Source organism: Xyrauchen texanus, chromosome 25 (genome assembly GCF_025860055.1).
Source record: "Xyrauchen texanus isolate HMW12.3.18 chromosome 25, RBS_HiC_50CHRs, whole genome shotgun sequence".
Taxonomy (NCBI): Eukaryota; Metazoa; Chordata; class Actinopteri; order Cypriniformes; family Catostomidae; genus Xyrauchen; species Xyrauchen texanus.
In genome coordinates this window covers 11,742,260-11,757,907 of record NC_068300.1, presented here as the reverse complement: position 1 = coordinate 11,757,907, position 15,648 = coordinate 11,742,260, and the positions used below count along the sequence as shown (strand labels likewise).

At 39.9% G+C, this 15,648-nt stretch overlaps 1 protein-coding gene across 3 annotated transcripts in view; it reads left to right on the top strand.

The window, feature by feature from the left end:
- LOC127618699 (retinoic acid receptor gamma-A) overlaps positions 1 to 15,648 on the top strand; it is a 74,550-nt gene that overhangs the window by 5,039 nt on the left and 53,863 nt on the right. Inside the window, exon 1 of one of the 3 annotated variants that reach the window (XM_052091295.1) lies at positions 5,028 to 5,143. The exons of the other annotated variants lie outside the window; for them this stretch is intronic. The gene's annotated coding sequence lies outside the window, so the exon portion shown is untranslated. Of the gene's footprint in view, positions 1 to 5,027; positions 5,144 to 15,648 lie in introns of those variants that run through there. 3 annotated transcript variants of the gene reach the window in all.

Below are 15,648 nucleotides of genomic sequence, written 5' to 3'. Positions count from 1 at the left end.
TTCTGAATGTGTTTTGCTTATTTGTGCGCAGGGTGTGTGTATGCACATGCCCGCCTTGCACTCTATGCATGTCTCATTGCAGCACAAAACTTCACATGACATCAATCTGAATCCAAGGAAATAGTGATCTCATTACAGGCATCTTGTTCCTGATTAAAACCTGCCGTGGCCACCAGTGCCACACTCTCTCTCCCCTCCCTTTTTCTTTTTTTTATTCTTTTTACATCCAGGCCCACTAGTCCTTGGCACAAATAAATATATGCTTAGTGGACATATTACTCATACATTTATTTGCACTCATGACAATTAACACAGGGAAAAAGCGGGTCACGGATGAAAGATCTAAGGAGCATGGATAAAAAAATGAAAACAAAGCAAGAAAAAATGGATGATGTCAGAGGCCCTTAGAATGAGTTATGATGTCATAGCAAAGAGTGACAAATGAAAGTCATGTGATGAAGAAACCATTAAGGGCAAATGAGGAGGGGGAAACACAGAGAGAGAGAGAGAGAGAGAGAGAGAGAGAGAGAGAGATAGAGAGACACATTATTTCACATGTTCAGTATAAACACAAAATGAGAGGAAATTGTAAGAGTGAAACAGGTGAAAGTGAGAATGAGAGACAAAGAGGTTGTACACATTCAGTGTGGGAGAAATAGTGAAAAGGGAGAGAGAGACTTAAAGACTGAGCGAGAGAGATAGCGGTCTGATCTGTCTTCATTATCCTCCACTCTGCAGTCTCCCTACACAGAGATCATAAATCTCAGCCCCCAGCACACTTCACTGACAATGAAACACAAACACTGCTAACCTCTGACCTCCCTACTGCTACTGACACACAGACACTTACTCACTCACACACACATGGAGAATGACAGTACATACAGTAATATTATTTGGAACTGGGTAAACTATATGCTTAGACAAAACTCTAACAGAAAGTAAACCTAAATTCCAAATGCCTCACAATTTGAGATGGTTAGATAAAAGGACACTCTTCAATTATCTAATCTCAATAGAATGTTTAGTTGAGACCAGTTGTAAATGCACGTACATATCAACCTATGAAAATCAACCTAGGAATGTCAAACCCAACCTGGTCTTAAAGAATAATGTTACTATTCCTAAATTTTTGCAAAATGATTTTACATGGCTCGTTGTACAAATTGCAAAAGATTTACCTAACCCTACGAGCCACAAGTGGCACTTTTCTTTCTTTGCTCGATTTACTTTTCTGAGCTTGCTTTCCACGGCAGTTTTGTGCATCCTCAATGTGGGTGGGATTATAGGCTGATCGTCATAGTTGCGTCGCCCCATCCAGCTCTCGTTGGATCCTTTCCTCAGCTACTAACGAGAGGAACATCTGCACCTTGTTTATTGACCTCGGTGTGGTTTTGCGCAAAGACAATTCTCTCTGAACAATCAGTGATCTGCAGGGTTTTGACTTCACATTTATTATCGGCTCGGCTCGGCTCACTTGGAACCTCGACCGAGGTGGTACTAAAAAATGACCAGGTACCGGGTACTATCCACAGTGGAAAACCCCCAAAAAGCAAGCAGAGTTGAGTCGAGTCGAACCGTGCTACGCACTGGAAAAGCCCCAAAGGTGTGTCGTCCCAGATGCGGAAGTGAGCGGATAGTTTCTACGTTGAACCTATTTTTTGCCATGCAGCTAGATTTTGAACTGAGTAGCTCTGGGTGCAGTAGACAACAAAACAAAAAACAGGAGATTGTAGAAAAGACAAAAGCAAATGAAAAATATTTAAACTGAACCGACAGTAAAGTACAATTTATAGGTCCGCACACAAACAAACCCAAAATGACTAAATAAAGGAAAGAGTAAATAAATAATCTGCAAGATTATTGCCTGAGTTATGTACTATATATAGTTGTATAAAGGCTTTAAAACATTAGCCAATCATGACCAAGTACACTTATAAACAAGTGCACGTGCCTCATTTAGATTTGCAAGGCCACAACTATGGACGATACCAGACTGATTGTGGGGTCGTCAATTACACTCTCTCAAAACATTATAATTGATATCCCTATAGAAGAAAATATTTGCTGTAGGAACCTAGAGAAACTTTAGTTTTCTCCGCACAGCCACAGCTCTGTTTTACAGAAGAGAAACCCCAACTCGCCCACTGTGAAATTCCAACCCTGCTCTCGGAGTATGAGTGAATCAGGCATAACACTTTCACTATGGTGCATGACTTGTAAAGCAATACATTTTAATGTTTGAAAATGTTTTCTCTTCTTTTACTTTTTTGCACTTTATTATCATTCAATAAAACACAGATGCAATGATTGATGTATGTCCTCATGAAATCCGAGACTCTGTCCTTGAAATCCGAACACAAGTGGTCAAAAGAGACGACCAGGTGTAATGATGATATGTCTCACTTTTACACTTGTGATCGGATCACCCAAAACACTCGTTAATACCAGTGTACACAATGGTCATGTAGTTGATACATCCAGTCTGCGATCAGTCATGTATTGTGCACACTAGCATGACAGATAGCAAGACTGTGAGGCGCAGGGTGCCGACTGCAAGTTGTGCAGGGTACACTATGCTTAAGCTGGGATAGGAGAAAGTATTTAAACATTGGGGAAAAATAATAAAACACATTTAAATTAGGATTGGCGATATTAAACAATCATAAGATTTGCATTTCATAGTGTATACATTTTGAAAGATAATTTGCATATTTCTGTAGAGTGTGATACGCAGATAAAGCTTTACTGTGAGCTGTGTAACGTCAGGTTGTGTGGCAAAGCAAACCACTTCCTGATGACTTGTGTACTGAAACCTGATGCCAACTCTGCTGAAGTTTCCTACTGCTACACTGTTTAAAAAGAGGTTTATGTCAGCAAAGGAAATCTCTTCCATTTTCAATGTTTAAAATGTTTGTAAATGCTAATCCGTATATTTAAAGTTGTTTCATGCGCCACTAACCTGTCAAGATATCAGAATATCAACATATGTAAATAATTATCAATACAAAATGTGTTTCATTCTGTTTTTTTTTTTTGCTTTCATTGGTTTGTAAATGCTTTATTACACTTGTTTAATCACACATACAAAACCAAGGTTTAAAGGGATTGTTTAACCAAAAATTTTAATTCTCTGATTATTTACTCACCCTCATGCCATCTCAGATGTGTATGACTTTCTTTCTTCTGCAAAACACAAACAAAGATTTTTAGAAGAATATTGCAGCTCTGTTGGTCCATACAATGCAAGTGTATTGTGGCAAGAACTTTGAAGTGCACAAAAAGCGCAAAAAGGCAGCGTAAAAGTAACCCAGTGGTAAAATCCATATGTTCAGATGTGATTTGATAGGTGTGGGTGAGAAACAGATCAATATTTAAGTCCTTTTTTTATTGTAAATCTACAATCTTTTGTTTGTACATATCGCCGCCATGGGCAGGGAGGATAATTTATAGTAAAAGAAAAGACTTAAATATTGATCTGTTTCTCACCCACACCTATAAAATCACATATCACAGGATATGGATTTAACCACTGGAGTCTTATGGATTACTTTTAAGCTGCCTTTGTGTGCATTTTTGACCTTCAAAGTTCTGGCCACCATTCACTTTGCATTGTATTGACCTACAGAGCTGCAATATTCTTCTAAAAATCTTTGTTTGTGTTCTTCTGAAGAAAGAAAGTCATACACATATGGGATGGCATGAGGGTGAGAAAATAATGAGAGAATTTTCATTTTTGGGTGAACTATCCCTTTAACCTGGATGTGCCACCTTTCATAAGCTTCAGATGGCACAGTCAAAAAGGAGCCAGTTAAGGTGTGTCTTCACAGTGAGGTTTTTGGGGGTTTCTTTTAACCAAAGCCAGTGCCGGATGGCAGCTTTAGTAAGAACGCCCAGAACCACAAACAAGCCAGCGCAGAAGTGTTCCATGCAAAAACATAAACTGCTCACTGTACTGATTTTTTGTACCCCCAAAAAAACGGTTTATTGTACAGTGTATGGCATATATACAGACACACCCTTGGTACCACAAAGTTTGGAAGCTCACATATACTGTATTTACAGATTCCTCCCATCAAAAAAAGTTCTCCAACTTTTAATAATAATAAAAAAAAATGGAGGGGGAATATCATATGCTATGTTCACACAGGCAGAATAATGCCAATCTGACTCAAATCTGTTTAGGTTTTTGTAGTTTGAACAGGACAAAAACACACACACACACACACACACACACACACACACACACACACACACACACACACACACACACACACACACACACACAAGCCTGATCCAAACAACATTCGTAGGTGGCTGAATGCGTCTCAGTGTGAGCGGTCAGATAGAGACATTTGGGCACTTTTGAATTGGGCCACTAAGCAATCACCCCAGAACACTTGCATCATGGAGGAGAGTTTTGCACAGGCAAGCAGCAATCACGTTTATTTTTTTAGAAAATGGAGAAAGCAAGTGGTAAATATATTCTTATTATTATTCATGAAGACGCTGTGCAGCCTACCTGAGAATGCATCTACTGTACATAATGCTTTACATTTCTAGTTTCCACCACAGCCTATGTTTATGCTACACCATATTCCTACAAGAAACACTGTGGAATGGTGTGAGGAAAAGGACTTGTGTTAATGAGGAAAAACTGTATCCAGCACTGACAAAATGAGATCCTCATTGGCATTCCAACATCATGTGCTACTTTGTGCATGCCACTTTTTTGAATACAGAAAACAGAGAAAGAGTTCATGGAGTGAGAGAAAGAGATTGAGGGGGAGGGAAATAAAGAGGCAGAGAATTAAAAACAGAAATTTAAGCTTTCAGTGCCTCTGTTTCTTCCCTCTAGGCATTTTGTGGTTTGTGAAAAATGTGCTGTATATTTGAAGGGTGGAGTCACGTGACCCAGACAGGGCTCATGAATCAGAGCGCATAATTATTTCTAAGAGAGACGAAAAAAGAGAAAAAGGGAGGGAGGGAGAGAGAGAGAGAGAGAGAGAGAGAGAGAGAGAGAGAGAGAGAGAGAGAGAAACGACCGTGTAGAGTGAAAGAGACTCCGCTGAACGAAGAGAGCGCGACTTCCATCATTTTTCGTAGAGACTCAAGCGTCCCTCGCGGTGCACAGTCGGAGCGGGTGAGTTGAACTTTCGCAGAACCGATCAAACGATGCTTTTATTAGTTTACTCTCTCCTTTTCTGCTTTTCCGTCCAGATATGAGACAAATACAAACTGAGAGACTGTATGATTTCATATAAATTAAGTAGATGCAGCAGACCGTCTTAAAAGGCAACTAGATGATGAAAGGATCGGATTGATCGCGACTTTCGGTACACTCGATTCTGTTTAATTCATCTGACTGTAGCGCGTGCTGTGCGTGTGCATGCATTCGCGTACGTGCGACGTTGATATGTCGCGTGCAAGAGTTTTTTGTATCCCTGATGTGTTTCAAGCGATCAACTGTTAACGATTTTGTTCTTATACATTCCTTAACTTGAAGAGTTTGTTGTATCTTGGCATGTGTAAAACATTACAGGTATGCCCCCCCCTCCCCAGACTTTAAGTATTTCTCATAGTCCTGTGGCTTAAAAGTAAGCATGTGTGTGTAAATATGATATTAGTTTGGTGACTACAGTGAAAAAGTTTTCTCTCATCTCAATGTGTAAAAATGTTGTCTGGTAACTTAAAACAGTATACGTTGTGTGGTAGATTATAAATGGACTGGGTATATCAAGGTAGTCTACATTGTGTTATATAAATGAAATACCTTTTTACTGGTCAGATCAGGTAAAATAGAAAACAAATGAAAGCAACTGCATTTTTTTATACAGAGCAATCACATTGAACAAATATTAAGGAACACAAACAAAAAAAAGTAACATAAAATGGATATAAATGCACAAATCAACGTGGTCACAGGGCTTTTTTCTGATGCTTGTATTACCTGGTAGTTTGAACCAATGCTATGAATGTAGCACCTGTTCTTTGTCCATGCTTTTTTGTACTTTTGGTTCAGTCTTCAGTCTAAATGCTTTTGGTCCAAACATGCATTCTTGTCTTTTGCAAAATTTTCTCAAGTTTGTATGTTTTTTCGCAGTTTATCCCAGCAGTGTCACAGCTGGCAGTGATTTATGACTTTTCCCCAACATGTTACGTGTGAGATTTTTTACAAGTTGAGACATTTTTTTTTAGTTTATGCCAGCAATGTTTAGTACTGTCAACGCTGGCTGTGATTTATGGCATCTTTAGTTAATACATCCAAACACAATCTGTGCAGAGGAGAAGACTGAACGTGTAAAGCCATTCAAAACAACAGACTTACTCCAGTCCACACACATGCACACAAATGCTTTTTTTTCTTCTTTAAATGAGAGAGCAATGGGCCAGCCCTTTTCTGTCTCGAGCTGTTTATGTCTCACAGATCAGCTACATGAGTTTACATGAATTCAGACAAAAGAACCAGAGACTAGGAAAAACAAACTATTGTCAGACCAGATATTCACGTTCCACCACAACCAAAACTCCCACTTTGACTCGAGTGGGACTGAGGAGTCTGTTGTCAGCTGTAGAGTAATTTTAATGTAATACAGGAGTGTCTTAATGTGTTTGGGTAAACTGCTGTCATTATACACTTAAATGTATATTATCCCTGTTGGGTGACAATGTTTCTTTTTTTACCCGCTGTGTATTTACCCACCCTAACCATAGTAGATTGACAGTTTTTACTCCTCAATCTATTTATAGTTTTTATGATAGGCCTATACACCCAACCCTACCACCCACCTATTTGTTCTTTAATATTACCATTTTCACATTGTAGAATTATAGTAAAGTGATCAAAACTGTAAAACTGCTTTACTATCTGGTCCAACTTATCCATAAAAAAATAAATAATAATAATAATAATAATTTCAAGCATTTAAGCATTGCCCTGTATATGAAAAGGTTTTTTAACATGATGAGAAATTGCATTCAGTCCAAACTTTTGAATGGTATTTTGCTTCTGTCTTTTTTATGATTTTAAAGGAATATTCCAGGTTCAATACAAGTTAAACTCAATCAAAAGCATTTTCGGCATAACGTTGATTACCCAAAAAATATTTCGACTTGTCCCTCATTTATGTAATCATGGTTACAGTAAAACACTTACAGTGGAAGGGAATTAAGCCAGTCCATCAACGTTAAAATACTCACTGTTTCAAAAGTATAGCCACAAGATGTAAACATTATACATGTTGACATGATTTAAATGTGATAAAATCACTTACTTAACTTTATCTGTGTAAAGATATATCCAATATTACAACTTTGTTGCATACAACCCAACATTGTAAACACTGTAAGTGATTTTATCTCACTAATATCAAGTAGAACAGAGATTTTAACACATCAAAATAATGTTAACATGTAAAATGTACGTCTTGTTACTATACTTTTGAAAGTGAGTGTATTTTTATGTTTATGGACTGGCCCCATTGACTTCCATTGTAAGTGTCTTACTGTTACCACGATTTTTAATTTTCTTTTCAATACACGAGGGATGAGTTGAAAATCTTTTTTTTGGTAATCAGCTATATGCTACAAATAGTGTCGATTGAGCTTAACTTATATTAAACCCTGAGCGTTCCTTTAAGTATGTTGAATAGCTTTGATTTTGACTTGTGGCTTGGACCGTGCACATTACTCGTTGAATGTATGAGATGGTTTCACAAAGACACTTGTATGGTTAAAACAACCCCTGACTGTCTGTCTAGATCCCTATTTTACTCCTGTCTTTATAGTTCTCTCATCTTATGGATGTGTCATGGCACGGAATCATAAATCCAGGCGTTTATCGCTGACTCTCACAGGAATTTTTGGGGGTAAACGAACATAAGTGGTAGGGAGGGCGCAGGTGGTCTATGGGGGATCTGGTTTAGGGGGTGGTTGTTCATTGTCTGTAATTATAACAGAAACCATCAGATCACTGTTTCCCTTTTGCAGGTGTGGAGGGATGTGATGTTGTGTGTAAAGTATGTAAGCCAGGTATATAAGACTATGTTTCAGGCTGTGTGTGTGAAACATCTTTTTATAGAAATTCCTGTGTTTGTCAGGAGCTTTATTAATGTGTACTCTATGTGTGTACTCTATGTGTGTGTGTTTATACTCATGAATGTGAATTTCCTGTGCCAGTGCTACTGAAACGAGAGCCATCTATTACCTTCTATTGCCCTGATTAAATAAACTATGTTCATCTGAAATGGCTAGTTTAGCTCAGCAGCCATCTCATTTGTTTTTATAAATCGGATTTCTTGTCTGATTACTTCACGTAATAAACCACAACTACAATTTAGCTACGATCATGCTAATGCTCTGACCCTTAACCAATTATTTAACCTTGTTTCCCACAGAGAAATTCTGCAAGCATAAATAACATCACTTGCCGGGGTCTTTCTTTCTCGGTTCAAACGTTTAATACCTCTTTTAAGTGAGTAATTGACCCAAAAATACAAAATCTGCAATCATTGACTCACCCTTATGTTTTTTCAAACCCGAATTACTATTTTTGTTAACCTCAGTCACCATTTACTCTCATTGTCTCTTTTATCCATGCTAGGAAATTGAATCATGACATGATGTTATGATTAAATCATAACATTCTCTCCTTTTTTTTTTTCATGGAAGAAAGTCATTTGGAACAACATATGGGTAAGTAATAACAGAATTTTTATTTTTGGGTCAACGGCCCCTTTAAACAAGGTTTTTTCCACGTTGTGCTGTTTATCTGTTTTTGCAATGTGACTTCACTCACCTTGTCCACATCATGGAACGGAACTGTCACAACCGGTGTGGCACTTTGAGTTTTCGTCCTCTTCATCTTTTCCTTCACTCTTTCCATTACTCTCTCTCTCTCTCTCTCTCTCTCTCTCTCTCTCTCTCTCTTTATTTGCAACACTCTTCCATGTGTCATAAACTTGCCAAAGCCTTGAGTAACACATTTAAAGTTTTCATAGCATTTTGAGTCATAGCGTTACAACTGATTCCAAGTGACAACGGTACGTTACACCTGTTTTCAATTAGGGTTGCCACTGTCCCGTAAAATATGGGACATTGATATTAGTTGGAAAATGTTCCTATGGTGGGTAAAGGACCGTCCGAAAAGTCCAAAATTTTTTCTATATAAATGTTCAATAAGATCAAACAATGTATGAATAAATTTTTTATTAATAATGCATATTAACTTTGTGGAGGATGTGGTTATGTATGTGACCCCCCCCCATTTTAAAGTGTCGCTTATTTTAAATCTTTAAAAGATAAACACATAACATGGTAATAGTTCTTGCTTCATTTAGACTCAGACATTATTAAAATATTGACTTGTGGTTCAATATGTTTTTTATTCACTAATAAGAACCGACTAAAAAGAGTCGTTCGATAGAAAGCTCTGTATGTTTTTAACTGTAGATTCAAGGGAACCAGCTCATAATTGTCACTCCTTCTGAAATCGACTCTCGTCAAGAGTATTTTAGCATGGTGTCCTGTCTGCACTGGCAGAGGAATGCACATGCGAGAACCGTTAATGTAACTGAAAGTCATTTGGCTCTGATATTCTTTTTTTTTTTTTTTTTTTTTACAAAATGGAGCTGGCTCTGAATAGGACCGTGTGTAATTTCTGCACCACTGGCATTGCCAAATTGCAAAAATGTGTTTTCAAACAGGTGTCCTGAACACACCTTTTTTACCAGTGGTCACAAAAACAAATAGACCACAAACTTGCACCATTAGTTGAGCCAATGTTGCCATGTCGAGGTGTTCGGAATTCCCAAACAAACAGACCAATGTTTTGATAACACAAACACTTTTCAGCAAAATCAGCCTAACTTATAGTTGTATCTGCTTATTGTGATGGGATAGAAAAAAGTATTTTAAAGGAATATTCCAGGTTCAATACAAGTTAAGTTCAATCAACAGCATTTGTGGCTGTATAGCGGAGGAGGGCGGGCCGGACTGGAATGACGCACGCCCGGTCCCCAATCAGCCTGATGAGGCGCGCGAGGGATAAAGACGGCCGGTGACGACAGTTCGAGAGAGAGAAAATTACAGGCAGCTGGCCTGTATGTGTTTATGTTTGTGTGTTTTTGTTTAAGTTTATCATTAAACTTTATTTATATTTTCAAGCCGGTTCTTACCTCCCCATCTTAACCCCTTTACATTGGTGCTGAAACCTGGGAGGGAGGAGGGATGCCCGTCGCAGAGTCCTCGACACTGCCGTCCACCCAAAGGTGCGAGGGGAGCACCGCTGCCATACGCCGGGGACAGAGTAGCCCAACTGCCCAGATGTGGGGTACAGCCGCTGTCTGCGGTGCGAGTGGGGACTGGACTCCCCGACCGCCTGGCGCAATGGAGCCGCTGCCAGGGGCGGAGGAGTGCCCTTCCATCCCCCAGAAATGCGGAGGGGTCGAGAGAAGACCGCCATCCGCAATGGAAGGAGGGAACCAACTCCCTGACCGCTTGGGGCGGTAGGGCCGCTGGGTGGTGTTCTGTCCGCTGGGGGTCGGCGTTCTGACTCCGGTCTGCCCAGGGAGGGCAGCTGCCCTCCGCCTGAGAGGGTGAAGGAGCGTTCGAGGACGACCCCGGTTGACAATATAAATAAAGTTTAAAGATAAACTTAAACAAAAACACACAAACATAAACACATACAGGGCAGCTGCCTGTAATTCTCTAAATGTCGTCACCGGCCACCTTTATCCCCATCAGGGACCGGGCGTGTGTCCTTCCAGCCGGCCCCGCCCTCTTCTGCTCTGCAGTAGCATAATGTTGATTACCACGAAAAATTCACTTTCATTGTAAGTGCCTTGTAAGTTTTTTTAAAGAAAAGGAGGGGAGAGTCAACATTTATTTTTATGGTAATCAATATTATGTCACAAACGCTGTCAGTTGATCTTAACTTGTATTGCACCTGGAATATTCCTTCGAAAAAATAAAAAATAAATACTTTTGAGTCATAGCTTTACAACCAATTCCAAGTGTGACTTGCGCATGTGTAAAATAATATAATGTAAAAATAAGTGACAATGACAGTATTACGACCTCTAGATTGGCTCTACAATAAGAGGATCTGTCCAAACCACTGGTTATTTCACAATTAATTTGGATTTTTGATGCTTTAAATTATTACTTTGGGGGCAAGATATACCCAAGTGGTATGATAGATATTATTGCATTGTCAGTTTTGTATGGTGATTGGGTGTGAAGAATGTTTGCCGGGTGCCAGGATAGGGCTCCGTGTCAGACATGGTTTAAATTACGTGATATGTGACTCCCAAGTAGAAGATCATCTATCACTCCTAATGTTGTACTACCATTTGCCCTGTCAGAAGGCAGAGGAATTCAAATGTGTCAGTTTTATCTCCAACAATAAAAAGGTTTATGAAGGGCTCTCTCGGAAATGACTGCCTCATGACAATGATATGCTTTGTTTAATTTTGCAGCAGTCCAATTTGGCAAGGTTATATTTTAATTTTGTAAAACACTGACAGCAGTGTAACCATTTGTACCCCTGTAGTCTAGTGCCGCTAGGATAGTGGACATGTAAGATGTCAAGAAAATATGAAACGTAAAAAAAATAAACTTAAAAAAGATATCTTTCTAAATGTAAATGCGTGTTAATGATGTCTAGCCTTTGAACCTTCAGTAGGGTCTTTTTGACCCTCTTCATGACCATATGACTCTGCCTGGAGGTTCCTCTGCCACAGCCAGACTTTCCACACAAAGCGTCTCGCCTTCAAACATCTTTCTTCAATTGAATGCACACAGATTTCATTTAAAGTTATGGCACACAGTGCTGTTATGATTTCACCAGTGTCTTATTGTAATGTCTCCCATGCACAACAAGAAGACAAATTGTTTTACCCATCATGGTTTTGAGTGTAAACATCCCTCGGACACATGTGCTCATATTTTATACAGGATACAACAATTATTTGTTTCCCAGAAAGTATGTAAACTACAAGCAGGTCTCTTTTTATTATCAGATGTGGTTTGCATTTGATTTAGCCTACCTTTTGTTGTATTTAGTTTTCTTAAACTGGTGTCGTTTTTATGAAGCATTTAGCCTAGTTTCTATACTGTAAATAATTAACATTTTATCCAAAGTGACTTAAGGCTAGGTTATTCTTTTTTTTCTCCATGTCGTTCTGGAAAAGTACTATACTTTTGGCTTGGTGTTCATTAAAATAAGTGTGATTAGTAGAAAGTTATGTTGGCTTTACTTGCTCAAACTGCCATAATTGGAGGTGAACCATTTCTATTTGCTTATTAAGTGAGCTTTGATACCTTACGTAGAAGTTTCCAGAGCCCTTACCCACAAGACGTTTGATCTGAATCCATATGCTCCATGGTCTTGGTGGAAATTTCAAGGCCTTAACTTGTGCTGCTATACAGAGCCTTTGTCTTTTGTGGGCGGTTGAGGACATAAGGTTGGAGGTGTCAATCTATCTAAGCGCTGATTGACAGCAGGAAGACTAATGTGGAAAGTTAAAGTAGCTTTTAGAGTAAAGCACCATGAGCTTAGAAAATGAGGAGTGGAAAAATCCGGAGTGTAGACAGGAAATGAACCCAAACCGCTGTACCATCCCAAATCCGTCACCGCTCTGGTGGAAGAATGGCTTGCGGTTTTCGCCAGGCAAAAGGAAAAAAATAACTCCCTATTGGCTCCAGCAGTTAATGCCTTCTGTGATGCTTGGGTTATTTTTACTTTTTTATGTGTGGCAAGTAAAGCTGAAGTGTGTGGTTTCTGCACCACTGGTGCCACCAAATGAAATTGCAAAGATGATGACTGTTTTCAAAAAGGTTTCCTGAACACTCCCCCTGTCTATCATTTGTAGGAACAAAAAGATTGTCCTACCCCAAACTCACACGATTGCTTGAGCCAATGTTGCTGTTTCAGGATGCTCAAACAAACAAACAATGTATGCTCCCATCTCTTTAAAATAAAATCTAGATTACCACCTGCTTTCCTCGGGCGGTAGTAATGCTAAATTGGGATATGTTTGCAAGGAAGATTCATGAAAGGAATGACAATTATTTACTTTAAATACTCAAGATGCAGCGCTGTTTCAGTGCTGATTGAGCCTGCTTAAACTAGATTGTGGTTGATTAGGGAATAATATGCTGAAAGTGTATTCAGGTGTCTCTGTATATTTAGCTGATACAAATAAATTACATACTACACCTTTTAAGGACAATTTTGTGATGGCTCAACAGTTAGGTCTCGATATTGTTATTTTCAAGAGGGAATGTGATACCTTCAGTAGGAGGGACACATGATCCGTGAGAGGTAATTCTCTCCTGAGTGAAATGGATACTTTGTCTCTAAACACTACCTGCTCACCCTTTCACAGTGGCAAACTTTAGGACTTCAGAGGGGAGTATACGTCACCAACATGGCTCAGCCCAGCTCTGAGGAACCATGAATCACATTGAACTGATCCTGTCAAAGATACACAGTGCATCACCCAGCAATGCCATGAGTATTTTCTCTCTCTTTCTGTCTAGCTCAATCTTTCTTTCTTTCTCTGTGGCTAATAGGCCTCAGCATGCTCCGCTAATGATGTGTTTGTTCTGTGCGGAGAAACAGTGGTGAAATCAGGCTTTTGGAAAGTCCCAGCCTGTTCTTCTAATCCCAGCAAACGCCAGTGGTGGGTGCCCGCTGTTGGCCCCCCTCTTGGCCCTATTGGACTGCCACAGCAGGCAAGAGGAGAGTTTGAATTGAGCATATGTGTGAGGGTCAGCCAGAGAATAGCAGTAAAGGGAGAACATGTGTGCATGCATTTACACATATGTGTGTGTGTGTGTGTGTGTGTGTGTGTGTGTGTATATATGAATGCGCCCCAGGGGCCCTTGCCAGAGAGAGAGAGGGCAAGGACCTGAGAATGAGCTCACTTTCGGCTCAGCCTACCTTCTATAAAAGTAGAACATACTCTATAAAACTCTTTGCCGATGTGACTCATGAAAATACACAGGCGCCAAGTGTTTTATTAATTCATTATTGTGTTTGGGAAAACTCTAAGAACACAGATCCCTTTTCAATCAGTTCATTTTCAAAAAGCTGCATGCGATTTGGATTTTCTCCTGCTCCCCTTTTTTTCTCCTTCTTTTCCACTATTTTTCTGCTCTTTCTTTTTCTCTCCCTTTCTCCATCCCTTTTTTTTTGGGTGTTATTTTGATGTTTTTCTCTACTCACCCCAGTGTCCCTCCTTTTGTTTCTTAATGCTCGTACTTCTGTCAGAGTCAGAAGTCAAAAGTTCAGAAGACTTAATAATAATAATAATAATAATAATAATAATTCCTTACATTTATATAGCGCTTTTCTAGGCACTCAAAGCGCTTTACATAGTACAGGGGGAATCTCCTCAACCACCACCAGTGTGCAGCATCCACTTGGATGAGGTCTAAATTAAGGCAAGGTCTAAATAGTTTTCCATGCACTCTTTTTTTTTATTCCAGTTCTTTTTCCTATCCTTTGTTGTCTTGTTGCTGTAACACCCGATTTTCCATCCTGTGATCAATAATCACAATCGAACTGAATCAAACTGAATTGTAACTTATTTTACGCTGTATTATTTTTCCTACTGGTCTTTTTCTTGTTGCTGTCGTGCGATCAACAGTCATAATCATCTTGTTATGTCAGGTTTGGAGAGAATAAGGACCCAAATGCAGAGTGCAAATGAAAGGGATTTATTAATCCAAAAAATAAACTTGAAAAAGTGAAAAAACTGGACAGCTTCAATGACCCCAGGAAACAGGACAGGCTCGTCGATGGCCTCGGAGAACTGGACAAACTCGATGACCATAGAGAACAGGGCAGGCTCATCGATGGTCGTCATGGTCAGGAGCGCTGGCAGGACCTGGGGAACGGCCTCCTTTGACGCTGGCAGGGGAACGGACTCCGTGGATGCTGGCAGTGACTGGGGAATGGCCTCCATGGCTGTGAACGCTGACAGCGACTGGGGAACAGTCTCCATGACCGTGAGCGCCGACAACAATTTGGGAACACACTCCGTGGCTGTGAATGCTGGCATTGACTGGGGAACGGCCTCCATTCAAGGGCATATCCCCACATGGATTTGTCCTGCTGCAGTACCCTGCACAGCTTCTTGACATGCTCTGCATGCTGACGAGCAAGTATGACACAAGACTGAGAGACACGTGGCAATACAGAAACAAAACAAAGCCACATGCTCTCACAAGACACAGACACCCAAATGGCAAGAGACCAAGACAATAGACAACATGCGCTCATGCCAACCTACAGATAAGACGAGAGAATGCTCAGCAATGCTAGCAAAGCAATGCCATGCATTCTCACACTAGACAAAACCTGAGCATACATCACGAGGCAAACACCACGCAATGCACGTAACAGGGGACAAAACGAGACAGGACACCTGTGCGAGAGTTCGGCCACAAATAAATCCGAGACCTCAGACCGAAGTGACCGAACATCAGCACAATGTGAAGACAGTTCGCGACCCGGGCACGCAGCACAAAGTGAATGCAACGTGCGTTCGTGGTCACGAAAGACAGACACAGATTATTGACAGGAGTGAATCCTGCCAAGATAACATAAGTGTAATGCACTCAAGCCAACAAAAGACAAGT